The sequence below is a fragment of the Podarcis erhardii genome, assembly GCF_964252035.2.
Source record: "Podarcis erhardii genome assembly, chromosome: 5".
NCBI classification, from domain to species: Eukaryota; Metazoa; Chordata; class Lepidosauria; order Squamata; family Lacertidae; genus Podarcis; species Podarcis erhardii.
The window spans coordinates 28305742-28333411 of record NC_138509.1 but is presented as its reverse complement, the minus strand read 5'-3'; the positions used below and the strand labels follow the sequence as shown (position 1 = coordinate 28333411).

Sequence of the window (27670 nt, the reverse complement as noted above, 5' to 3'; positions counted from 1 at the left end):
TGTTGAACGGAAAATAACATCGCAAAATTGACTTGCGAGGTGGTGTGTTGCTCGATAAGAGATTGAGTGTTTGCGGGGGGGAGGGAGGCTTGTTTAATTTCACTGTACACAGGTTGTACAGTGACAATAAAGGTATTATTATTATGAATTAAAGACTGGATTGATGAGAAACAAGGAAACCAACATTTCAAAGTCGCCTATACAAATAATCTTGGAGGATGTGGAACTTTAGCCAGATCTTACAAGTAAAGAGTTCAGTGTTATTCCCCAGTGCATTTTTCAGTTTTCATTAGCTGAACGATTGGTTCCCATCCATGAATTGCATCTTTTCTGTCCTCTACTCTCCAGTGTAAATCTGGTTCTGAGAGAGAAGAATCAAGATGTGCCTGGCAAGAAATTGATTCTGGCTGGGTTGAAACCTGCACAGCTGCCTGCCTGGCATTCTGAGAACAGTACCTGCAAGTTTGCGATGTGACTTGAAATTGCTTTCTAACATTTTTGTATCAAACTGCACACACAGCAAACCAATGAGACTAGAGGAATACATTATCCTACATCTCTAGACTTTTTGCATCTAGGAAATTATCCTCTGCAGGAGTCCAAAGCACTATTGACTATGTAGGATAAGACAGACTGTTTACTTTGGAAAGAAAACAAAGCCATTTCCACAACTGTTTTTCACTTATAATGCTTAATGCAATATACATGAAGTGCCATGTACATATACTTACAGAAACCTACCCTCGTATTGGTACCACATAACTAATTTAAGAGATCTCAAGCTACATGAAGGATGCTTATGTGGATGCTATTTTATATACCTATCAAAGAGCTGTTCACCTCTCCCTCTCCCAAGCACACCTCCCTGGGCTCAAATGATGCCACCTGCCAAGCTAAATGTATGCACATCATGAAAGGAGAATGCTGGATTCTTCAGCACAAGACAGTTCAGCATATAAAGTTTTACTTTAGACAGCAGCTGTTGCGTAGATTTCACTCTTTGCCAACATCTGGGAGTGTTTTTCTTTAACTCAGAGGAGTGGCAGACTCATTATCTCTGCAGCGACCAAATGTGACATGGACAGGAACCCTGTCACAACTGAGAATAGCTGGCTAAATAGCACATAATTGTGGGGAGATTTTACTTATAGGACCATGCATTAGGATGAGGAACCCAAGGAGTGGGAGAAGCAGGCACAGGGAAGCAAAAATGTCTCAAGGCCCTCAGGAAGGAAGCCCTCAGATTTCACATCTCATTATTTTAAACTTGTGCCAAGACAACAGCAAGCTGGTGTGTGTACAAATTTGTGTAGAACTTCTGAGGTACCGTAACTGGTTTGTGGTTCAAAGAGGTAGTCTCCAGCCTCTTCAGACCACCTTTAATTATAACCTGCAACCTGCTTCTCACAGTCTGGTGGGGTCATTGAAGCCATCAGCCAATTTGTGGGAGGGCAGAGTGGCCAACATAGCAGAGGATGAAGGAGGGCCACCCTGCAATTCACTCAAGGACAATGAAGATTCAGGTAGAACTGCTTCTGCTAATCAGCTCCACTCAGCAAGGTGCATCAGGGGGCATCAGACTCCTACCTTCTCCTAGGAAGATGCTACTGCCAGTGAGGTAGGTCTTGGCCTTTCTGGAGGTTTTCCCATGTGATGCCTGCCTCTCCTTTCCAGTCTGATGCCCCACTCACTGACAGTCCTAGATCACTCTAGTCCATGGAACCAGACCTGTATCAATGCATGGCTGTCTCAACATGCCTTGAGCAAAACCTAGATCCCTCTGAACAGGCTCAATTAGGCTTGTCCCTCGGCTGAATCCAGTGCACAGCCCTACAAAAAAACCTAATTGTCGTTTGGTTTTCCCAGCCCCCCCTTAAAAAAAGTGACCCACAGATTTAAGTTGTGCTGTGAAGGAGTACCTAAAGCACACACTGCCCTCCATGACTCCAGAGCAATTAGTATTTTAATGAAAACTCATGCCATAATCTTCTGTTAAATGCTAAGGAGGGTGTTACTTAAAGGTGTGAAATTTTCCCAGTGTGTAAAATTGTTATATATCCAGGGGAAAATGGGACTAATAACAGAAAATCGCAATTGACTGACATGAAAGCCAAGTGTCAATTTGGGTAAATTGAAATCATAGCTAAATTTAACACACTAATTAAATAAAAGCTGCAAAGCCCCAGAAGATTTATGGACTGCAAACACTTTAACTGGTCTCTTGATTATTCGGGGGGGGGGGGAGGAATAGTTTTGAATGCTGAAGAATGGTGGATGCTCTGACAAATGGGCTCTGTATTGCAAAAACCATCAAATTTCTCTCTAGGGACCAAATGTATCTCAAGATGGAAGAATACCATCTGCTTATAACATTCCCAAATACACTGGTTGGTAGTAGTGATGGGCACACCCATCTCTGCTCAGTTCAGAATCAGCTCTGTGCTCTCAAACTTTTTTTTAGTGTACACTTGGAAAACAACTTGTCTGTTTCAGAGAGTTTTCTCTAACTTAGAAACATGTTGCCGTATGGATGTTGCTGTGTATGCACACCTTCATTTTTGTCCCCTAGGACATGGCTAGAAGTTACTGGGAGATTCAACCAACTGTGCCTGCTGCCAAAATTAACACATTTGGGAATGACAGTTTCTTTGTAAACCACTGAGGTATTTATTTAAACATTCAAACAATGTATAAATTTCATGAAATAAATAAATGAAGCATCATCATAGTGTGGATGTGACCCTAGTCTAGATAAGGTTTTAGCTTTTTCATCCTCATCCACCCCTAAATTGCCCCTAGACCTCATTTTGGGTTTAGTGCATTTACATGCTCTGAGCAAACATTATTTTGACTTACATTAAAATCTATTCTGATTTATACCAATTCACCTTGTGTTTCTAGATAGATAGATAGATAGATAGATAGATAGATAGATAGATATAGATTCTCTTTTACCACATCTATGTCAGGATTCAGTGGAATGACTAATCTCCCCATTAGTGAAATCTTCTACTCATTTCTGTCAATGTTGAATCCTTGAGTATCTTCATTATTCCTAATTGCCATGGTGAAAGGAAAGTGTGTTAATCATGCAATCTCTATGTCTTGCAATGATGGCACTTTTAAGAGGGGGGAGGGGAAAACCCTACAGCAATTCTTGACACTCTTCTGAAGATGTTTGCCCACAGGTAAGTTTCTAATTGTATATAATTAAATCCTTGCTCGACCCAGTGCTTCCAATGGTTTCCTGCCCCTCTCATTTAATCAAGGCCTAAAGATTAATACTGGCTCTCAGAAATCAGATGCATTGATTAAAGAGGAGTTAAAGTACTCACACAAAATCAGTTGCTTTTGGAGTGGCCACAGAAAGACCTGCTCTTTAACAATTATGGCTTCCGTGAAATAATCATGGGAACTGAAGTTTATTAAGGGTGCTGAGATTTGTTAGGAGATCCTATCCCCCTGTGGCGTTTGCCCTCCTATGTGTGTGACATCATACTGGGTTCATAGGGAAAGGGTTAACTAATTGTAAAATGACTAACCAATGGGAACCCAGGGGGCAGAGTTAACTGTGTATAAGGTTTAAGCACAGAGGTTTTTTAGTGAGTTAGAGTTGTTGAGAAGACAGTCTGGAGTTAGAAGAGACAGAGAAGATATTCCTTGGGTTGGGCTAGTCTGGTGTGAGAGAGTGAGAGAATTTGTTAAGAGGAGTCAGTCAAACAGTTGAAATAATCAGTCAGAAGGTATTAGGAAGGTATAGGCCAGTAAAGAAACTGAAGTTAAGATACTGACAGGAATATTTCCTGAGAAACCATAAACTTGTTAATGTTTGTAAAATAAACTCTCTTTTTTTGGACTGGACTCAGTGTTTTACCAGAGAGTAACTGGTTGGTGGCAGTGGGGAAGCGAGCACAGTGGTGGCACAGGGATCAATAGACCATTAAACGTCTGGGGACCCTGTGTGATCGCCACATCCCCTCTCAGGGCTACAATTTCCAGAGTCATTTTACAATCATCACCTCTTCCTAGGGAACTCAAACTGCTTGAAATATATACTGTGGATGTGGCATTTCTGGAATCACTGTAGGCCAGGAAAGGTGTCATTCTGGAAGGCAATGTCCTGCTGCTCCTAGATGAGGTCACATGCCCACTAAAGTGCTCAGCATGTAGCTTGGGAGTGTTCCTGCAGTTAGCACTATCTATGGAGGTAAAGCGTGGCACTGGTAGCTAGAAGCGCTTTCCCACTCACCACCCCAGTTTCAGCTGGTTCGCTAGATGCAACCTTATCTAGAGAAGATTGGCTGCCTATTTGTTTCCGGACCCAATTTAAGGTGGTGGTATCATACCCGTCAACTGCCCACTTTAAGCAGGACATCCCTGTTTGTGGAGCAGAAATGCATGAGACTGAGACCTTGCAAAAGATCACGGAGCCTGAAAACACAGGTTATTGGGTAAAGCATGCAAGATTGCAGCCTCACATGACATCATATAGCCTAAAAACACATGGAGCCGGGAAGATGCACCATTTCTGGTGTCAGTGCCTTGGAGGGTATGCGGAATGGACTTTTAAAGTCATAAATGGTTTGGGATCAGGGTATCTGAAGGGCCACTCCCATCTATATGGAACTGCTTGAGTCATTATATAGGCAATAGAGACCATGCTCTTTGACTTGCTGATGAGTACAATAAGCAGGGTATTTTTCTGTGATGGCCCTGCACTTCTGGAATACCCTCCCCATGAAGATACTTCTGGCCCCTTATTTGTTAACTTTTAGGAGATGATGAAACAATGTTCTGATTATGGTTTGCATTTGGAAAATCTGATGGAGCTCTGTTTTAGCAAATATTTATCTGCTCCTCCTGCTGTGTCTAATGTTATGTTTGACACATATATTTTGTGCTGGATTTCTGTTGCACTGTTCCTGGTTTTTTGTGGGTTTTTATATATATATGCTGCCTTGGGAGGGTATGTAAGCCAAAAAATGTGGTTTAAAATAAGAAAACATATAATGAAATAAATAAATATATGTCATGATTAAAATAATAATAATAACAATATATATCATGATTCTTTGAAGTCACTTGTATCCTTCTGAGAAGAGAACCTGCAGAGAAGGGTGAGCAACCCATCCTAAACAGAGGTTAGTTCATCTCCCTTAATGCTCTTGCTCTCAAAATAGTATCACTATTTCCACTGCTTTGAAAAATGCATGCAGTACTATATCAAATAACTGGAACTCCAACTGTTTGCAGCCTCCTGCTCCACTTCACATTTAGGGAAGTTTTTGACCTACTGTCACTGTATATTTCTTACGACTTGGCAGATTTGCTGAAATGGTCTCACAGTTTAACAGACAACTAATTTTACATGGCGTTTCTCGTACCCACAAGAAAGTGGAAATGTGACAACTTGAAAGAAGCAATTGGGAAGGCGAATACCAGGCGCTGAAAACTGTGACTGAAGGCACCCATTTTCTGGGGTGCCACAGAGTCCCTTAAAGTCATAGGAGCCTCAAACAGGTTTGTCCAAAATTTCCATGGATTTGGTGAGCCCCTTGGCAGAGACTGGAGCCAAATGGTTACACAGCATGAAGCCCAGGCTTGCTGCCAGTGAAGCAGAAGCCATGGAAGGAATGTGACCAGACAATTTTGTGACCTACTTTTCTCCCATACAAGTGAATGGAAGTGGGTGCACTGTGTGTCTTACACAGATGCACACTGAACACTCCTGGGGATTCTGGCAATGCATGAGTCCTCTCTCTGCCACTACTCTACCTGCCATAATTGCAAGCATTTTGCTAGTTGTTCTGTAAATGCTTCTCCAGAATACAAAAGCTTGGCAGAATTAAGACATTATTTTTAACAGGCGCAGTGCACCTGGCATGGTAGGACAGTTGCTGTGGCCCACCACAACTAATGCCAGCCTTCTAGTATTTTTAATGGCCCAGCACTCTCAAGAGAAGCACTGGGCTAGACAGCTGCTGCTACAAGCATCTTCCTTATCTCCAGTGCCTCTAACATGCACATTGGGATGTGCGCAGATACATTACAGGTAAGGAAATGATGATGGTGGCAGCAGCATTCTTACTCAGTGAGTTGCTAATAGACAGATGGAGCTGTGCGGTTTCAAAGCCGCCACCCCTTCTCTCTTCTGCCTGCCACCAACACCCATCTACATTTGCCCCCTGGCAAGTTTTTTTTTGGGGGGGGAAGGCATCAAGCAATCACTAGGGTGTCAGCTCTGCAAGTTAAAGTCCAACATGTTTGGCATTATTAGAGCACCGACTCACTGGTTTTCCTGTGCGTCTTATCTGCATTAAGATGACATCAATACTTACTGGATCCTGAACTAACTTTTCTGCTCACCTATGAAATTGGATAGCTTGTGTGAAATCATTCACATTAAAACAATGCCTCAAATACTTCTGCTCCATTGTGAAGCTCAGCCTGAATGATAATTTCTGTGGCCTATTACAGCAACCTGTAGGTGTTAATATGCAAGATGTATTTCTTCACCTTAGTTAGCAAAATAGTGAAGTATATCCTTGATCACATCTATCCCTATTCAGTGTTGAAATGGAGCCCCAAGATTTAAATAAACCCCTTTCGGACTTCATTGTGATATCCAATCTCACTCTCTACTTAGGACATAACAGAACTAAAGAAAGCTGCCTAAGAGGCACTCTATACAACTTAATGACTGTTCCAATGTGCATGAACCAGCCTTGCTCCCTGAGTTGCTCATCCACTCAACCCCCAAGCTGCCGGCTCTGTCTCCGAAGCAGGGTTGCACAGGTACAATCATCCCCACAATTAGGAATTCTATCATGCAGGATTCCTGGTTACAGGGAAGAAAGTCCTCACAATTCCCCGTCAGTCCAGGACAGTCTCTGGCGGGGATGGAAACAATGGGGCATTCAGCCCGCTGTCCTCTCTTCATCCTTTCACAACCAACGCCTAAAGAGGACTTCTTAATTCTTACAATCTGAAATCTTTACTTCTGTTAATATAGACTATGTCTCATCTAATATATTTTTTCACCTGTTTTCCTTTAAATTCCCTAGACATTTTTGTTCGATGTGGAATCCCAAAGTCTGATTAAGAATCTTTGTCTAGGAACAATTCCATTCCCATGGAACTCTTGAACTGAAAAGCAATTCTAAACAAAATGCTCAGTCACCACATCTCCTTTTCTTCACATTTTCCAATTGAAGAGGGAAAGGGGTGATAACATTAGCCACAAGCTACAGACACCTGTCTCTCCATCTGATTACAGCCATCATAAAATGTCCTTTAAGACTGCAATCTTATACTCACTTAGCTGGGATAAGCCAAAGGGACTTACTTCTGACTAGACATGTGCAGGACTGCACTGAAAAGCACTTAGTACAGTATTGACCCACTTCCCAATTTACCTTTACACTTTCATGGTAAAGGACTCTCAGTCCTCTTGACCATCAGCATCACACCTGGGAAGAGAGGAGATGGGTGGAGATTAGATTCCTGTGATTCTGGAAATCTAGCAAAGTTTAGGATTGCTCTGGGCCATTGTGGAAATCAGAAATGAAAGACAGTTTATTTGGACATCTGCAACGCGTCTCTTCATAATGGATTCTAACCAAACGGAACACCGGTATGGATCTTAAGATAAATTAATCTATGAAAGTTCATGAAATGAAAGTTTTCCATCTACTTATCCCCCCACAACCTGAACCCCCTGAAAAGCCCCTCCAGTGGGTCATGGGGCACACTTGTTGGTTGGGTTGTAGGGAACTGCTGATGGGGAACGAAGGGGAGAGAAAGTGAGGTGAACTTTTCCTTCCACAAACTTCCTTATATGGTAACTTATCTTAGGATCCCTCTGATTTTCTTTCTTTCTTTAAGAGTCACATTAAACTAAAACACTGGGGTACAATTTAGCCATAATCACATTTAAGCTTACATTCTAAACTTTTTAATTTCAGAGCCAGCAGGTGAACAACTGTTCTTTTCAAGCTTGTGAAGTGTGCTGCTTCTTACACAGTAATATATGATTTTAAAATTGGCTTCAAAGTAGGCAAGTAACTCTCTAGGCAGGATTTATAGAGCTTCTTTCATGGTCGGACAATTGTTATCAGTAGGTAATTCTTCCAGATTTATGTCTATTTTGTGTTTTTTCAGAATCTATTAAGAATTCCTGGGGCTTCAAGGCAGATGCAATTTGTGACAATTGGGATTACAGTCATTACACAGGAGACAGAATTGGGCACCTCTGTGTCTTCATATGACTTCCATGCGCTGTAAGATGAGTGCATCTCTTCTCAGACAATGATGTACACTCATTTGCCACAGGTAGGAAATGTGTGTGTCTCCAGAGTCTTTTTGAGGAGTCTGTGGGCTCTTGCTTAAATTCTAATGAGTGTTTTTCTTAAAAAAAAATAAACTTTTAAACCCTCTTGATTTAGCGATGGGGGTGGATGTCATGTGGCCCCTAACTCCTGAAAGGGCTGTACTTGCTACCCTTGCAATGAAGGTAAAGTGATCAAAGCGGGGGGGGGGGGGGGGGTTCCAGCCAGAACTCACTGGAATTCAGTTCTGGCACCTTTCAAGTAGGAACCATTGCCATTATAAAAGAACAAGAAAGGTGTTCATGATGAGTTCCACCACCTCTTTCTTGAAAAATAACACTGGATAAAAGAATGATCTATAGATGGATGAGGAGTTTCTAATGTCTCATGTGTAATAAGGAGTTAATTGTTATATTACTGTGGTAATTTATGTGCAATGCTCTAGATCAGTGCTAAATGTTATGGTAAGAAATCTAGCGCAAAATTCAAACAGCACCAGTGTTTTCCTGGTCCACAAGGTAATTTTGCCCCCACCCCACTTTAAAGCAGTCACTTAGATTCTGACCTCAGCAATTACAAGTTCAAGGAAAATTCATATTTCTAATTGACTGCAAAAAATTCCAGATGATAGGCTTTTGGTCTTCTAATAATGTTTTGAAGAGTGCTCCTTTTGTGATTTTACAAGTGCTTCTTAACCCTCTCTCAAAACTGACACATTGCCTTTTTAGATGAATGCTTTCTCAAATAAAGATATATTGCTGGTTTAAATAGCTAAGGATTTGCAAAGGGAACTGCACAGAGGGAGTGTGTCCTGGATGGCTCTGCTAGAGCTCTGTGCAGTTTTCAGTACCGCTCATCACAAAACCCTTCTGGATCATTGGGCTTGGATAGGAGGGCAGTTCCTGAAGGTGTGTCCTATTATGCCCCAGGGCCATTGGCTTTTGATGGGCCTCAGGGCTCCATCTTGTCCTGAATGAAACTACTAGATGAGGTCATTGAGGAACTGTGGCTCTGATTTAATATGCAGATGGCAACCACCTCTATCTCTTTCCATCACAACTGAAGGAAAGTGTTTAAGTTCTAAATAAGTTTCTGGTGTCTGTCAATAAAGCAATGGATGAGTTGGAACCAAGTGATGCTTTATCCAGACAAGACAGAGGTGATTCTGGTCAGTAGAAAGGCAAATCAGGGAACAGAACTTTGACTTGTCTTGGATATGGGATTGCATTACCATGGAAGACACCTGGACTCAGCCCTGGGGTGGATCTAGACACAGGTTAAAAACACTATAAATAAGTCAGAAATTAAATCGTTACAACAAAAAGGGGGGGAGCCTATGTAAAAATCCATATAAATTCTTTTTTTGCTCTCTGGTGCCATCTGGTGTTGCGTGTTTATAACACATTCAAAACATATTATTGCGACGGATGTAGCTGAGTCCCTGGATGATGATTCCAGGAATGCTTTTGTGCCGCTAAAGCTAGTGTGATGTGTTTTGGCCTGCCTGGTTTACAAATTTGGTTTGCTTGTTCAGAGGTCAGAAGATCATAGGCTATTGTCTCTTGAAATGTATAAAGCCCTGCAATTATAATATTGATGGTTCCAGGTCCCTTTTAAAAGACCGGGATCAGTTTCCATCAGAGAAGAGAGAAGGAAAACCTCTGCTGCATTGCAAATGCAGAGGTTGAAGAGATATGCGTGAGATGCACACACAGCAAGCATTACTCCAAGGAACTCTGCCTCTCTCTGTGCCCCAATGCATTTGCCTTGCAGCAAGAGTCCCCAAAGGTGAAACAAACACTGTAGTGGTTATGAATCTAATTCCGTCTCGGTATATTTCCCATACTAGGACCTGGCTTGATCTCAACACACTGACAAAAATTAGCCCTGGACTTGACTGTCATTTCTATGGTAATATGTTGACCAAAGCTTGAAGCTTTACATTTCCCAGATGACATTTTCATATTCCTCTTACAACCCAAAATACAATCGAGAAAGGCTGTCTAGTGATAGTCCTCTTTTGTTGGAGCCTGCCGTTACAAGTGGCACTTCTTTAGGGTAAAATAAAGACATAGAAAGCCAGTAATTTCCATAATATGAGAGAGCAGCTCGTTCAGACTTCTTCTCCTCTCCGGTAACTTTTTTATTGTCCTTTGTTCTGTCCAGCCGCATGGCCGTTTGCCAATCTCATGTTACCTCAGCCGGTCAAGCTTTTATTGCCCCTTTACCATATAAGGTAATCATTGCCCAGAGGAATGTCAGGGGGCACCCTGCAGTATTTACAAGCCTCTGCCTTAGCTTTATGACTCCCACACTCTTTGTACAATTGTAATGCATAGCACTAAGCATGGCCTTCAGATTGAATACCTAAATGCAATGACATCTCCTTAATATTCCAGATGTCAGAGGGGACAAAATATATAAATGGCCCAAGTTATGCTTGCCAAGTGCCCTACTGTTTGTGGGTTTGTTGTTTATTTATGTATGTTTTTATGCAGCTCAGGCGTCAGGGACCTCAGCCCTTCTTCCACAGACACATTTAAAAGGCCACAGAAAGTTAATCAAATGCCTGATACAATTGCTGCTAAGAGTCTTGAGGCTACCTTCCACAAAATAGCATTATCAACAAGAACCACCTTGATCTCTCTCTCTCTCTCTCTCTCTCTCTCTCTCTCTCTCTCTCTCTCTCTGAAGTCAAAGCCATCCCTTTTCTTAAGGCAGTTCAGATTTCTTTTCCTATCCTTACCACACCACCTAACTCCCAACTGTTGCTGGTATACTATGGTGCAGAGGTAGGGAACCTGTGGCCCTACAGATGTTGTTGGACTACAGCTCCCATCAAACCCCACTACCATTGCCAGTTATGAGGGAAGCTGGGAGTTGCAAGCCTACAATGCACGGAGGGCACTAGCTTCCCCCTCCCTCCTATAGTGGCAATGATAGAGCTATGAATTAGAAGTCCCTGGTTTGAGTTTTACCTTTATCGTATATGGAACTCATCAGGCAAGGCACTCTTTCCCAGTTTCAGCACCCGCTCCAATTTGCAATATGGGAATAGTAGTAAACACTAATGCTACTGCTGCTATTCATAACCTGTTCTCCTTCCCCTCTCCGTAGATGCTTCTCATATTTTTCACACTAGAAATATCAACTCTGCTAGCAATTTCCTTTGCAATATACTAGTAAACAGCTTCTGCCTTCAGCCAGTCATACGAGTACGTGCAATGTCAGCTCAAATGTAAGAGTCTTCCAGGAACCATATTTATCAGTATCTCAATGCGTGTGCCATGCTTCAAGTGAAAAATTCATGTGTGTGTGCGTGCGTGTAGGAAAAATTACCTTATTTGCCATGCTGATTTAAAACAAGATAAATTTTTGCAAGACTGCCTCAGCGCATGTAATTAGAAATACTCTGGAAGTGGGAAGCGGAGGAAACCTTGGCTTATGGAAATCAAATTTCGAACTTTTCTTCAGAGCGCTCTAATTACAATCCCTCACATTCCGCTTATTTTCCTAACAGCACACAAGGCTGCCTTAGTCTTCCCCGCCTCAAGACCGTTCTATGATCTTACACTCTGCGGTGCTCTCCTCAGGCAACAGAGGGAAGCAGACGATAGTTAAGGCAGCACAGATGAGTCTAAAGCAAATTGCAACTTTGCTAGATGAATGTACTCTGCGTGTGCCCCAGGCGTCTGGTGTTGACATTTACCTTCTGCTCCCCATTATAGACAATGAAAAGACTGTTCACGAAGAGCTTGGGGAAAATTGTCACTCATCCAATAACTTTTAAATAGACATGCAAACAACCCTGGTTTTCATGTTGTGCGAGTAAATGTTTTTTTCCTGAGTGACCAGGACATCTGTTAGTAGCAGAGAATACGATACTAGCTTTGATTTTTCAAATTTCTATGCTTTGTGATTGCCGATAATGGCCACATTGGAGAGATATTAGGTGTGCCGAAGTCCCATCTAAATCAGTGAGACTCTGGGCCTGCTCACACATACACTTTCTTCCCATAGCAACTGTAGCAGTAAGTGGTAGGTTTCAGTTGTTGCAAAGCAAACCACAAACAGAACTTTCATAACATCGGATGCCAACACAAACTGGTCTGCATGATCTGCGCACACTTGTGTAGTCACAACCAATATATTAGGCAAAAGGGCACCACTGTGTTTGGGGGAGACATTTGAATCCATTCACATTTGAAGTTGAATCTATCATATGTGCTGCTCCACCTTGTTTTACCCTAATTCACACAGAAAATATAAGCAAGGCTACTGCACATGCCTCCAGGTGACTGTGGCAGCTGGCAAAGCCAACAACAGCTCCAACTTTATGTTATTACTTTTGCCTTGCAGTTTACTTGCAGGGTACTTTCACAAAGCAACTTACAAAATAAAAATAGGAAATACATTACAACCAAAAGAAAACGGAAGCAAGCCAGGAGGAACATTAAAATCAGGCTACAATGGCAATTTGTTTTAGCATAATAAACCATAACCCATGTTTTAAAAGCTGGCTGGAACAGGCCAGTCTAAATGTGGGAGAAAACATGGAAGATTTCTACTGACAAGGAGTTCCCTTACGGAAACCTTCCCCAACGTTGTGCCCTCCAGATGTTTTGTAGTTCGATTTCCATCATCCCTGATGGTTGGCCAAGCTGGTGGGGGTTGGTGGGAGTTGGAGCCTGTAAATCTGCAGGGCACCATGTTAAGGGCTGTAACTCCATGACAGAGTCCCGGGCTCAATCTCCCCCAAGAAAATCTGTGGTTTAACAAATGGCATTTGGGTTTTCTGCGGATTACCATTTGTTCCAATTTAGCACCAAAGAGTGGGTTTTCCAGGGAAAAGTGATGGGGGCAAAGACAAAAGCACTCTGATCCATGCCTATAAATAAAGTGGGGGACAAGCAGAGAACGGAACTTAAAAATGGATAAATGAGAAACCAAAATTGACAGATTCGCCCATCTCTAGTCACAATATCTACTTCTTGCTGTAACGAATCCTGAGCCAGAAGGACAAACAGACTGACTTGGTATACAATAGCTTTCCAGGTTGCATAAACTTGGTCCTGGCATCGAAAAGGCCACCTCTCTTTATTGGCCTCATGAATAAATAGGACAGCTTGCAAGGACTCTGTTCCTGACCTTGAAGGTTGAACAGGGTCATAGAAGAGTAGGAACTTTCTCTTACCCATATGTTCACTTGCTCACCCATTGTACCATCCTTCATGCTTTCATGAACTCAGAACTATTTCCTCTAAACCAACTTGTTAAATGTCTGAGAAAATTGACAGGTGTGTGTAAACCCATGCAGACTATGCATAGGGATAGAAAACACTTCTGTGGTTTAGAGAAGTTTAAGCCCAAGATCAAAGTGTTCTGTATTCTATCTCCCCACCCTGTTTCTGATTTCTCTTCACATGGCTCTGGAAATTGGACTCCTGCTAAGATAAATACTTCATTACAGCACTGCAGATGAGTGGAGCGTCCCCTAGCCAGTAACCAGCTCAATCAACTGACTTTCTATTAGTTTATTTTTAATCAATTGTCATTAGGAAAACAAAATTAGAAAGCACAAGGCAGCAAATCAAATGCAATACAATTTTCTTTAGGGACCTGATCAGTTGAAACTCCACTGTAAATCATCTTACACTTGAAAGATTACACACTATGTCTTACCCAGATGAACAGTATGCTTCTTTATTAAAACACAACTTTCTCTTTCTAATTCTTTTGTCTGGGGGGGGGGGATTATTAGGTGGGCTTGAAGGCCATGCATGAGAAACTTCAAACTTTTTTTAAAAAGTAAAATACTGTGTGACCACGAGCCTACAAAGTATAAGTTAAGACAGAGTGAGCATCCTGTAATAGGTTTCCTCTCCCCCCGCCCACCATCTACTCTGTTATTGATTTGTGTAAATGGGTTGTTTTCCAACTACTGTACACTTGCAATCTACACTTTAGACCAGCCCTTGACAATATTTCCAATAATGCTGAACTGAAATGGTGGAGATGCTTTCAAGAAGCCATTACCGTTAAACAAAACCCTCCCTTTGGGCAGTTTTATACACCTTTGTGAAAGGGTGCAATTTGTGTGTGTGTGTGTGTGTGTGAGAGAGAGAGAGAGAGAGAGAGAGAGAGATGGTATGAAGCAGCTAGAGATTGATGCTCCCTCAACTTGGAATGTGCATCCCACCTAATGAAATGTCGTGCAAGGGGAGTACAGTGGTACCTCAGTTACATACGCTTCAGGTTACACACTCCACTAAGCCAGAAATAGTGCTTCAGGTTAAGAACTTTGCTTCAGGATAAGAACAGAAATCGGGCTCCAGTGGCGCGGCGGCAGCAGGAGGCCCCATTAGCTAAAATGGTGCTTCAGGTTAAGAACGGACCTCCGGAACGAATTAAGTACTTTACCCGAGGTACCACTGTATAACTACGTGCATCATGACATGTATCACAATGCAGATGCCATTCCTCAGCATCTGCACTGCCTTCCTTTTCAAAGAGTTGCAAAGATTGCCTTGTGAGTAGCAGTGCATATGTGTCCCCTCTTCTTCAAGCAGCAGCAGACTGAGGAAGGATGGCTGCAAGCAGGCATGAAAAATATGCAAGAGTGTGAAAGAGGTAGGTCCACTCCCACATGTATCTTTCACGCTTCCCCCCAAATGGCATCTTTCATAGCAAAGGTAAACCTGTTGACCAATTGCAGTCGTTAACAGTCGTCAACAGGTTTACCACACCCATCAGCCAATCACCCATTCCTACCACCCTTCTGAGTAATACCCCTCCCCACCCTCTCACTATATATAAGGGTCTGGTGACTTCTGTTTCAGTGTATCTGAAGAAGTGTGCACGCACACGAAAGCTCTTACCAATAACAAACTTAGTTGGTCTCTAAGGTGCTACTGGAAGGAATTTTTTAATTCATTTATAGTACTCATAACTCACATCTTTGTCCATAACAAAATGCATAAGCAACTGTGAAACATATTAAAAGATCATTACAAAAACAATCCCAATGAAACATGGTAATGATGGTAACCAGAAAACCAAATGAAATTAAAAATTAATGCAACACAAAACACACATGCAAACAAATTTTCAGCAAGAAAATCTAAAGGCCTTCTGGAATAAATCCACAAAATGGGGGCACCACTGAAGGGAAAAGCCCTGAGCTTTGATAGCCATTCATTTCAACTTCAGAGGAAGATGGGGCTCAGAGCAGTGTCTTGTAAAATGGCTGAAGCAAGAGTAATATGAGGCAGTCCCTTACTATCTTGCTTGCTTTGTGAATCACAGATTTTGTGTGCCACGGATTCTATCAAATGCATTATTTAGATTATTGACTCATTTGTTTTTCTTTTTGCATAGAACCCATTGCATACAATTATGTCCGTATCAGTGACATCCCATTTGTTCTGCCTGAGCCAAAACAGCAGCCCTTTTCGATCTGCCTATAATCAATAAGCGGCATTGTACTGTCATGTTTCCTCTGATTTGGAACTGCAGCTGTTCACAAATTTGCACTTGGAATATATCTTTCCTACTCCCTTTGGCAACAGTTTGCATTCCAGTGCTTCTGTTCCAGGCCTCCTGTCACTGAAAAGATTAACACTATATAGCCAAGCCACACTAGCCACGTCTCTCTCCTCCCTTCTGGTTCATACTGCACTGCAGAGCCATGTTAAACTGAAGTGGATTAAACTGGCCACTCAGCTTGATGAAACGACCTGGTGTGTTCCAAGTGTAGGTCACCTGGGATGCACCATTTAAACTTCAGTTTACACAGTTTGAGACGTGGGGAGATGGGAGCTGGTTCTCTTGTCTTGTTTAAGGGTGAACAATTTGCCACCCAGATGGCTGGGCAGTGTAGCATCTAAGCAAAACATGGACAGTTTCCCTGGAAGCAAAGGGATGTTTTCAGCTGAGACAAAAAAGAAACATGAAAAAGAAAAAGGACAGCAGTCAAGCATTTGACAAAACAATTAAACACACATCGGATGTGTAATACATATAGGAAAAATCAGTTCTCAAGACCAATGTGAAACTAGTAAAATAATACTGAAATTATTCTTCTACTCTCCTTCTTCCACTCCTCCCATGCCCTCTCCACTTCAATCAATATTTCTAGTGTCCTAGGGCTAATTAACATACAACATTAAAAACAGTTTAAAACAAATTACAATCACAAACTAGGGCAAGTCCTAAAATATGTCTCTATCTGTCCATCTATCTCAAGTTTCAAAGGGCGGGGTATAAAAGTGCATATTCAGCATCTGACCAAAACAGCAGAGTGAAGGTGCCAGTTGCACCTCGGTGGCAGAGAATTCCATAGTTTAGGGGCTGCCACAGAGAATGCCCTCTCCCAGGTCCCTGCTCCCATACTTCTCATGGCAGTGGAACTACCTAGAGGGCCCCCTCTACTGATCTCAACATCTGAAAGGAAGCTTGAGAGGAATACTGATCAGATGTGCAGGATATAGATGACTGCGCTCAGCAATGGGGTTTAAAAAATAATGATGCCAAGACTGTATGTGAAGGAGTTGGGAGATGTTGAATGGTTCATGTAACACAAAGCTGGCTATGAAGACAATGCTGGCCCCACAATCCTACATTTTAGCCACCTAGAAGTCTACACGTGGCCCTTGTCAGCAATCTTTCTAAAAAAAAGTAGTAGTAATAGTGTGGGTCATATTTTGAAATGAGCAAGGGCCAAAGAGCCATCCATATTGGCTCTACCCACTGGAGGCCTCAAGCCAAGATGGAGGCAAAGTGCATGGCTGCCAAGAGTCTTTGGAAGAGTCTTTTCATTTCAAGCACCTCAGCTATTCAACCCCCCAGTTGCCTATGTTTTGGTTTATGAAAGAGTTGGAGCAGTTTAAGAGCATAAGGGTGAACTTTGACAGCAGCACCAGGAAAAAGATTGGCCCTACCATGACAACTGACATATCAAGCAGCTGATTATGGGTATCATGAAAAAGCAACAAATGGTGACTTAGTTTAGTATTACAGTATTTTTGCTGGTACAACCACGGGGCTTACACCAGTTTCACAATGCCTCAAAACATAATGCTTTTCAGTGGACTCAGATGACACAATACCTTTATCCATGTTGCACTCAAATTGCAAGGGAGCTCTAGGGAATGAAATGCCTGCACTCCTAGTGAAGATCAAGCTACTTACTACACAAAATGATGGGATTGCTTTGTCTTTAAAGAAATGGACTTCTCTTTATTAGCTCTTGATGGTGGAGCTGCTTCTCTCCTGCCCCTTCACCCTCTTCACTGGCATGCAAATTAAGTTGGAGAATAACTCTGCATTAATCCCTCATGACCTCCTATACAAGGCCATTTTCTTTTGAAAAGAGGATTGGTCCTGAGCACCCACAGAGTCTTCCCATGCAATTTATGAACTACCCTCAAGCACTGCTGACAGCCTGATACATGGGTCAGCAGCACATCAGTTTTTCTTGGTGAATTATTAAGCTATTAACTCTATAGCTTTCTCAGCTTTAAAAAGTGCACTTTTGCTGTGCACACAGAGGATGAATAGCCTCAATAAATTCCATTAGGCTAAGGAACAATAAGAATAGCAGAGTGTTGACTTTAGGAAAATGAATGCAGCCCAGGGATTTGTAGCATTGCATGGTACTCTCTTTTCTTTAGGTGCTTTGGGAACTTGTTCTCTCTCTCTCAGGAGGCATCTGCAGTGAAGTTTAATTTCTACATTTGCTTCTAGATTAGCACATGACTTGAAGCAACCTAACCAACCTAACAGGGATGAAGCAACCTAACAGGGATGAAGGCAAAAAAGCACTTGGCCTTCTTTGCCCTTGCTTCCATACTTCCCAGAATCTGATTGACTGGGACAACTCCAACAACACTACAGGGAGAAGGTGGAACTCACTGGCTATTCAAGTAAGGCAAGCCCACCATGAAAATTTATTAGAAAGTCTCCCTTCTCCCTATATATGGACAGAAATTCTCTGTCCATTTTTACAGGTGGAGAATGGTATCATGAAAGGTGAGAGGGAACTTCAGGCCAGCCTTTGAGAGAAGATGAAGAACATCATAACTATTTATTTTAGTCTTCTCAACTGATAAGAAAGGAGCCACTTCTGCTGATTGCAACTTCATCTTTGCTATAAAAAACCCTCTCAAAACTTTCTATTCTGATTTTAAAACAAATGCTAGCTACCTCTCATTTTCATAGATATGAATAAATGATGCAAATATATATGCCTATCAATTCATTGAAAAAGTCTATGGCTGTAGATTTTAAATTCTTGTTTTCCAATTTAGCATGTTTTAATTTTATGCAATTATTCAGTGCAGTATGTCAAAATCTCTACTCCTGCTGCTAAAGATGAGTGTCCTACCTATGAGTAAATGCAGGAATTGGACTTATCTCAGATCTGTGCCTCTGGACAGGAGACCATATGCAAACTGCATAAGCATGCCAGTGCCTCAAATTAGACTTCCTAAAGAATAACAGCTTTAGTTCCTCTGTCTCACTCTGGGAAATAAATCTTTTCCAAGATTTGGGGATGGAAGATTGTCAGTTGTTGCTCTTTCCAGACTGCAACTTCTTTCTATTCTGCACCCAAATATGATATTAGCATCAAATGGCTTTTTGTTTACTACTCAGTGGAGGAAAGGCAGTGGTTTTTTTTGGGGGGGTGGGGGGTTTAAATAATAATCCCAGAAGTTTTTTTTTACTACTGCTTTGCCTCTTATTTAGAAATCAGACATCATCAGTGAAACTTAGATTAATATGGATGAAGACCTTTCATTGCCACTGCTCATCTAAGTCATGCACTTACAGACTCTCTTGATGAAGTCTCCCTTCCCTCCATGAATATTTTTTCTTCATCCAAGAATATTACTCGGAACACCTCATGTGCAGTGTGATTGCTGAACACACTGCAGTTTAGTTCTGCTCAAAGAACCATAATTGGATATATCAAGTTTTCTACTTAAGAAATCAGTCTTGAATCTTCACCATTCACCAATTTGTCCCACTGATAACTGACTTGTTAAAAGCAATCAGTGGCACACCTCAGTGGGTGTTTCCCCCTACCTTATTTCTCTCTCAGCAGGCTACAAATGTTCTCACCCCCTGAGCTTTTTATGATATGTGTGTAGCAGAGATGCAGCATGCCTGGCCTCATCAGATTTTCCAGGCTGCTGTGCTTCAAGACTAAAGGTCAACAACAAACCAAAGCCCCTTGGGCCAGATACCCAGGGATTACTCAGTCAAAGCACATCACACTTTCTCCTGCTTAGAGAAGATGATAGAAGAATCCCACCTCCCCACCCTGCACTGTGTGCATGGAATTCTCTCTACACATTATTGCGATCTCTGTAAATTCAAGGCCACATCCTAGGAAGACTGAGTCAAAAGTTCTTATGTGATTTTTTTTGGGGGGGGGGGAGTCTTCTGACAAATAGCACTCACTCCAGTCGCGATTCCCCAAAACGAAAGTCATACTTTCTCCAACCTAGGTATTATCCTCTATGAATGGCTAGTAGGCATTATCTTCTATGAATTTGTCCAATAGTTGCCATCAGTGGGCAAAGCTGATAAGATCAGAGATGCATCTGACCCAGAAATTTGCCTATCAAAGTAAATGTGGAATTTTCTGCTCAGAAAAAAAATCCAAAGGGTGTCAAGGGCAACAAAAAAGAGTTTCATTTAGACTAAATTGCATTTATCTGGATAATTCATCTCATTCCTATAAGCCCCTCCATACGTGGAAGCCTATTTCTGCACAAGGAAACATCTATTGGATCCTAACTTATATTTTATTGAAATAATTTATTTTTTTACTTTATTAAAGGCATTTTCAATCTATTTTCCTTTGACTAGAAAATAAAATTAATTTTAGAAGAGACTCAATAGCTCTAGGGCTACAGTGACTTTCACAACACAAGTATTGATTCTTCAGGGGGAAAAATTAAATAAAACTGCAACAAAAGGGCAAAGTAGTTTCCTGACATCTACAGCTGAACATGCCATTGCAACTGAATAGACTGTAAATATATATATATATATTTGTGTGTGTGTGTTTGTGTGTATGCATATGCTTTGCTTTGTGGGTGTCTTTATCTTGTAAAATAAATTAAAATGTTATGATTGCATTTTTTATGCTTATGTTACTCATTGTTTAGGGTATGAAAGCACTGAGATCTCAACTCAACTAAAAGTAAAGTACAACTAATCACCCATAGCAACTATTGGCCATAGATGTGTGATCCTATCGGCATCACAAGCTGTATTCAGAGTGGGGACTGAATGAGCATAATGATGCAAATTGGATGCACCTTTGCACTAGGGTAGCCACCCATCACAAAAAAGAAGGCACAGATTTGCAAACAAGTTGCATGTTCAGTTATTTATATTTTGTGTCATTCCTGAAGTTTCTGCACTGTGTACCTAAAAACTATGGAAAGCAAGAAAGCATATATATTGCATAAAATCAGTTAAAATTAATCATTAATGAAACTTCCTTAAAATGCCTTGTCTCCCTTATTAAGGGTTCTGAATCCTTAAACTGGCTTTGTACAAGACAGACCTTCAAACAAAAGATGCCTCCAAATAAAGCGGGGATGGAAAGAAGGTAGATCAGGATCTACTTGAAGAGCTCTGGATGATTCGCAGTTGATCAGCAAAGCATCTGATCCTCACTTCTTCCACAGCAGGTGCTGTTGAGATGAGGAAAGCTTGGGATGAGGAAAACTAGGCATGGGTTTTATGGGATAGGATTTTGAGCTCACAATCTTGTACTGAAAAAAAAAAAGTTTGGGCTTCTTGGAGGAACTGGACATGGAGAAAGAGGTTAATTTCATTCATGGACCCATATGTATGAGATGTATGAGATAAACCAACAGGGGAAAGGTCAGCCATAACAATGGTCCAGTGATTAAGGCATGTTAGCTCATGTCTGTGAGTCCATGAGTCAGAGTTTGTGTTAAGTCTTGAATTGCTGTTGCAACAGACATGCTTTTGACATAAATATCTGTATCTGTATCTGCAAAACTTACAAGCTGTATGTATATACAGTAGTACCTCTGGTTAAGAACTTAATTTGTTCCGGAGGTCCGTTCTTAACCAGAAACTGTTCTTAACCTGAGGTACCATTTTAGCTAATGGGGCCTCCTGCTGCTGCCACGCCGCCAACACGCAATTTCTGTTCTTATTCTGAAGTAAAGTTCTTAACCCGAGGTACTACTTCCGGGTTAGCGGAGTCTGTAACCTGAAGCGTTTGTGACCCGAGGTACCACTGTATCAGTATCCAGAACTGTATTACTGAAGCCTGATCTTCTGCAGCAGTGAACTGTTTTAGACCTTAAGCAGCCGCTGTGTGGTGACTGGAACCAGGAGCAACTTCCACTTTGTGGCTATCTCACCTCAGATCCCCAACAAGGCTGAGCTCAGAGGCAGTCCGCTTCTTAGTTCTGTGTCCTGCACTTCCACATGCCACAATTTTGCACATGACTCTGGTTGGTAGACCTTGGTGTTCAAATCACAAAACCAACATATATCCTGCAAGTCTGAAAACTGCCTACCCTGGAAACAGAGGACTGGTCAGCCCTTCAAAGAGTGCATTGTCCTCTGTGAAATAGGACACATGACAAGCCAGGTTTACACCCACATCAGACAGTAGACTCCGCTGTTGGATTCAGTAGATTTTCCTTAAGACAGTTCTTTAAGGATTGTTGCTTTTTAAAAAATGATGTTAAAGTCACTCAACAATAAACTACTGTTTCCAGCAAAAGATTGTACAAGGAAATGAAATATCTCTGTACAAACTGCATGCATAAACAGGAGGGAGCATTTCCTCCCCTCTTTTGTGAGATCCCGCTCACCTTTCATCCACAAAACATTTCAAGCTCCATTTCCTCCAAAATGCTGATAACTACCATTACCTGAACTAATTGAGAATCATTATCTGCTGCTCTAACTAAAGGCCTCCTGTGATCTCTAAACCTCCTTTAATGTCTTCATGAGAAACAGCACACAGAGGAGACAACTGGAGGGTAGAAGGAACTGACAGCTAAAAATACGGATGACACCCAGGGGATATTATTTAATTCATCATTACAGAACAGTATGACTGGGCCTTTATGGCATCATCTTCAAAATATATGGAAACTACAAACATTGTCTCAGAGAGTAAGAGTGAGGAGCAGGGCAAAACTCCCTGCCGCTTCAACAAGTATGGTTCTGTTTAAGCATGTTAAGACAGACACTAGGACACTTTGCATGTTGCCTAAAAAATGTTAAAATGATGCAAGCATGAGTTCTGAAAATGCATGCATCATGCAGGTACAGAACTCCCAAAATCATACTTGGCTGCAGCTCTCTGGCTGGAGATAAACACATTATATATTTTATTTATGCATATCTGATTCTGAACATGGCAGCTGTGTTCTAGTGCCACAGATGATAGGATCAACTCAGAAAGATAGCTGCAGCCTCAAGGAGCTATATTTTTAAAAGTGAGCAACCTTTTTGGTCCATGGTCCACTTGTGGAGGTGGATTGCTCCTCAGAGGCCATGTGGCCAATACTGGTGGGTGGGTGGAGCCATTTACACACAGTAATTGACACACATCTAACACAGAGACAGAGACTCTTTCCTCTCACACTAACACACGACTATTGGAGAAAAGCAAATACATTTCCTTCTCTTAAGCTTCCAGTTAATGCATGTGTTACTTTAAACCACACAAGGGCACTGTTTGTCCACTCCAAAAAACTGAGCCATTTTGTTTGTTGCTCTCTCCAGACAATATATGATATTTTCTCTGTCTCATTTCCACTCCTCCTGTAAATAGTTCCTACATGAATAAAGACTCTGAACTCCAGAAGCTAAGTGATTGTTCCAATCTAATTCACCCAAGCTACAAGGTCAGCTGACAACAACATAATCAAAGTGAATGCAAGCATGCATGCACATATGAACTATTTTGCTGGAGGGCAATTTTTTTTTTCAAGGGAGGAGGGATCCACTCACCATGCTCCACCCCCACTCCAGTGGTCTGCTGCCAATCTTATTGTTAGAAATGTTGCTTGTGCATATTTTATTTTATTTTTTACTTTGAAGCAGGCCATTTAGGGACAGAAGATACAATTTATGGGGCAGATTTGGCCCAGGTGATATAAGTTGCTGTCCGCCAGTTTTCAGAGACATGAGGGTCTTTGGGGTAGCCACAATCATCAAATCACAAAGAATGAACTCATGTCTCATGATTCCTTCTACTGCTGCATGAAGAAATGTGACAAATGTCATTTCTTGTCAAGCCATCAGACTAAGTATTTTACGCAGATAGCTTGCAGCTGTTGCCCTTCTTATATCAATATAGATTTTTACTGACAGCTGAAAAAACCCCAACGAAACCTTACCATGTGTTCAGAGTCAATGAAACCTTCAATATCTGCTTGAAAGTCCTTTCTTCCTCCTTTTGAATATTATTTGGTATCCTTTGCTTTCACATAAAACCAAACACCATGAAGCTCAAAAACATTCAAGTGAAATGCACTGAGCATCAATATTGTAACTGGGCCCAGGATGGGGCCAAGAGTGAATAATCCTTTGCTGGCACCAAATCAAATGAAGCTGGGTAGGAGGAAGGACGAATTTGCCTTCCTATTTCTTCTCCGTTGTGCAAGGAAGAAAGGTCAGTGATTACAAATGAAATGATGCAATTAGACACTTCAAGGGGTATCATTTTCACTTGATTTTTATCCTCAGCCAAAGCTACCATTCTATCATATCCTCCATATGAACCTACATAATGGGGACACTTCCAATTTTCTCTGTGTGCACAATACTTACTGGTACTGTTGACCTTGATAGCAGTATTTCAGCATTTTACACTTCTGTTTCAGCTACAGTGGGGAAGAGCAGTTAAAAGGAAAAGAGGGATAAAGTGCCACTGGTGTATTAGATCAGAGCAATGTACTTATGGCAATTCAGGGATAAGATGCATGTTTATATCAAACAAGTGAAAGGGTGTTTTTTTAATTTTAAAACGTTAATGTGACCGACACAGTTAAAATACCAAGTAAGGGAGAGTCACGATTTACTTAAAGCTCAACCAGGTCAAAGGTTTAACTGAAGCAATAACACCATCCAGGTCTCTATCATCGTATAAGATGAATGATCAGTGGAGCAGAATGTATCATATAAGAAAAGATAACTGTTTGGACCAAAGGCTAAACATATAACACAAAGGAGAGAATTGTCAGGAAGTCTAAAACTTGAACTGGGATCGAACCTTTCATTGAGGCTGGAAGCCTGTGACTAAGGGTCAAAGTAGGTGTGGTGCAAAATGTATCAGCAATCTTTTTTATTTTATTTTAAAGTAGCAATAGCAGGTGAAGGGGCAGTTTTCATTGGGGCAGCAGGAAATGGGTTTAATCTCTTCTTCTCTGCTGCCATCTGGACAAAAATTGTCCTATTGGAGCAATTCCAAGGGCCTTTTGGCATTTCCCTCACTGTGAGAAGTGAAGTTACAGGGAACCAGCCAGAGGGCCTTCTCGGTAGTGGCACCCACCCTGTGGAATGCCCTCCCACCAGATGCCAAACAGTTAAACAACTATATGAGTTTTAGAAGACATCTGAAGGCAGGCCTATACAGGGAAGTTTTTAATGTTTGAGGGTTTTATTGTGATTTTAATATTTTATTTTTATATGCCTGTTGTCTTTGTCCATGGAGTTTTCTTGGCCGGGATACTGGAGTGGCTTGCCGGTTCCTGCTCCAGGTGGATCACATTTGGTCAAAACTCTCCGCTATGACCTGTCCATCTTGGGTGGCCCTGCACGGCATAGCTCATAGCTTCTCTGAGTTATTCAACCCCCTTTGCCATGGCAAGGCAGTGATCCATGAAGATCCCATGGACTGCAAGAAGATCAAACCTATCCATTCTTAAGGAAATCAGCCCTGAGTGCTCACTGGAAGGACAGATCCTGAAGCTGAGGCTAAAATACTTTGGCCACCTCATGAGAAGAGAAGACTCCCTGGAAAAGACCCTGATGTTGGGAAAGATGGAGGGGCACAAGGAGAAGGGGACGACAGAGGACAAGATGGTTGGACAGTGTTCTCGAAGCTACGAACATGAGTTTGACCAAACTGCGGGAGGCAGTGGAAGACAGGAGTGCCTGGCGTGCTCTGGTCCATGGGGTCACGAAGAGTCGGATATGACTAAATGAACAACAACAACAACAACAACAACAATATTTTATTGGGAGTTGCCCAGTGGCTGTCATTCTTACTAAAATGGTATTGCAGCCCCCATGGAATGTTTTAATTGAATAATAAAATAATAATTAATAATTAATACTACTATTATTATTATTCACTTGATTGCAGGTGAGTTATCACATCAAATTTGGCCCTTAGCAAAACAGTTCCTGGGAACTGAGAATAGGGTGCAGTCCCTACACTGCTACCTGAATTTTTTTGCAGGAGATACCAGCAATTGAATTAGGCTCCCATGCCTGCAAGGTTTCGGCCATACCAATAAGCTATGGCTGCTTCCCCTTGTCTTGGCATAGGAGCTCTATTCGTGCACAGATGGAAAGAGGAATGTTAAACATATATAGCCTATTACAACAGCCAAGGTATTTTTAACAGGAATGATGATTCTTGGACGCTTGATTTCTTTAACATAAATTTCTTTCATTAACTGACAAACTTTGCTTATAACAAACCCAACACTGCCTTTTACAAACTGTAAAGAAAAGGGGTGGGGAAGAAGCAGGGCAACTGAGTTGCATTCACTTTCTTCATTGTTACTCAATGAGAGTTACATAAAAGGTTATCCCCTTACACCTTTCCCTGTGACACCCCCCACCCAATCCCCTCTGGCCAAGACTGATCTAAATACTAGAAGCCCTGCCCTTCTGGTCTTCATGGTCAACAGAGCTTAAGAACATAAGAAGAACCCTACTGGATCAGACCACAGACCCATCTAACGCCTCGCAGTGGCCAACCAGATGCCTATGCACAATTAAGTGTTGGTGTGAATCTTTAAAGCCCTAAACGGCCTCAGCCCAGTATACCTGAAGGAGCGTCTCCACCCCCATCGTTAGGCCAGACACTGAGGTCCAGCTCCAAGGGCCTTCTGGCGGTTCCCTCACTGTGAGAAGTGAGGTTACAAGGAACCAGACAGAGGGCCTTCTCGGTGGTGGCACCCGCCCTGTGGAACACCCTCCCATCAGATGTCAAGGAAATAAACAACTATCTGACTTTTAGAAGACATCTGAAGGCAGCCCTGTTTAGGGAAGCTTTTAATGTTTGATGTTTTATTCTGTTTTTAATTTCTTGGGAGCCACCCAGAGTGGTTGAGGAAACCCAGCCAGATGGGTGGGGTATAAATAATAAATTTATTACTACTACTACTACTACTACTACTACTATGGGAAGCCCACAAGTAGCCCTCTCCTGTTGTAGTTTCCCAGTGGCTGGTAATTCATAGGCATGCTGTCTCTGATCCCGGAGACAGTACATAGGCATTGTGGACTTCTGCATACTGCACTTCTCCAGTTCTGGTTCTAGCAGACAAGAGGGACTCTTGGCTGCAGAGGTGCCAACTTGCACCCAAGATTGAGAGGGCCCAGGATGCATCACATGTGTGACATCGTGTGTGCAATGTGCGACACATTCAATGTCACATCATTGGGAGGAGGCCGAAAGTGGAGCCCAGGATGAGGCAGCTTCAATGGTCAGTGGCTCCTCATCTCTCATGCTCAGGAGGAGCCAACCTCTGAAGCTGCGTCAAACTTAGCTCCACGCTCGGCCTCCTCAGCTCCCTTCCAACAAATATTGAGGGGGCTGAAGACACCTCAGTCCCATGGAGTTGGTGTGCCAGCTTGGCTGGAAACTCCTCATCCCAGGTCTGGATTTGGGTGATGCTGCAGTGATCAAGGACTCATCTTCATTATTAAAAAGAAAGGGGTGAGGAGTGTTTTAAATGTGTTATAACACCGTGACACCAGATGGTGCTGTGGAGTTCCGTCTTTCAGCAACGTGATTTCTTATTATGACGTTTACAACATGTTTTCCTGAAACCGTTTTTTAAGTGTCTAGATCCAGCCAAAGTCTGGCTCTGGAAAAAATATAAAAGTTAGCAGCTGTTAGAAGATCCCTTCACACCTATTTAGTTGTTGATCTCCTTCACAACAGAACTCAGTGGTTGACTGAAGACTTTAAAAGCTTATTTCCTGGAACAGTAAAAACCATTCCTTGTTATACTTAAAAAAACAACAACAGGTAATTTGAAGCTTGTGGCTGCCTCAACATATTTATGAATATATGCAAACCTGTTGTA

At 41.8% G+C, this 27670-nt stretch overlaps 2 long non-coding RNA genes across 2 annotated transcripts in view; one reads left to right on the top strand and one right to left on the bottom strand.

The window, feature by feature from the left end:
- Positions 1-27670, bottom strand: part of LOC309342496 — a 578273-nt gene that overhangs the window by 316107 nt on the left and 234496 nt on the right. The window contains exon 6 of the long non-coding RNA XR_014156853.1: positions 7416-7469. This is a non-coding gene — a long non-coding RNA (uncharacterized lncRNA). The remainder of the gene's footprint in view (positions 1-7415; positions 7470-27670) is intronic.
- Positions 1394-8244, top strand: LOC309342510. The gene is made up of 3 exons (XR_014156875.1): positions 1394-1618; positions 4371-4549; positions 8161-8244. It is a non-coding gene; the product is annotated as an uncharacterized lncRNA (long non-coding RNA).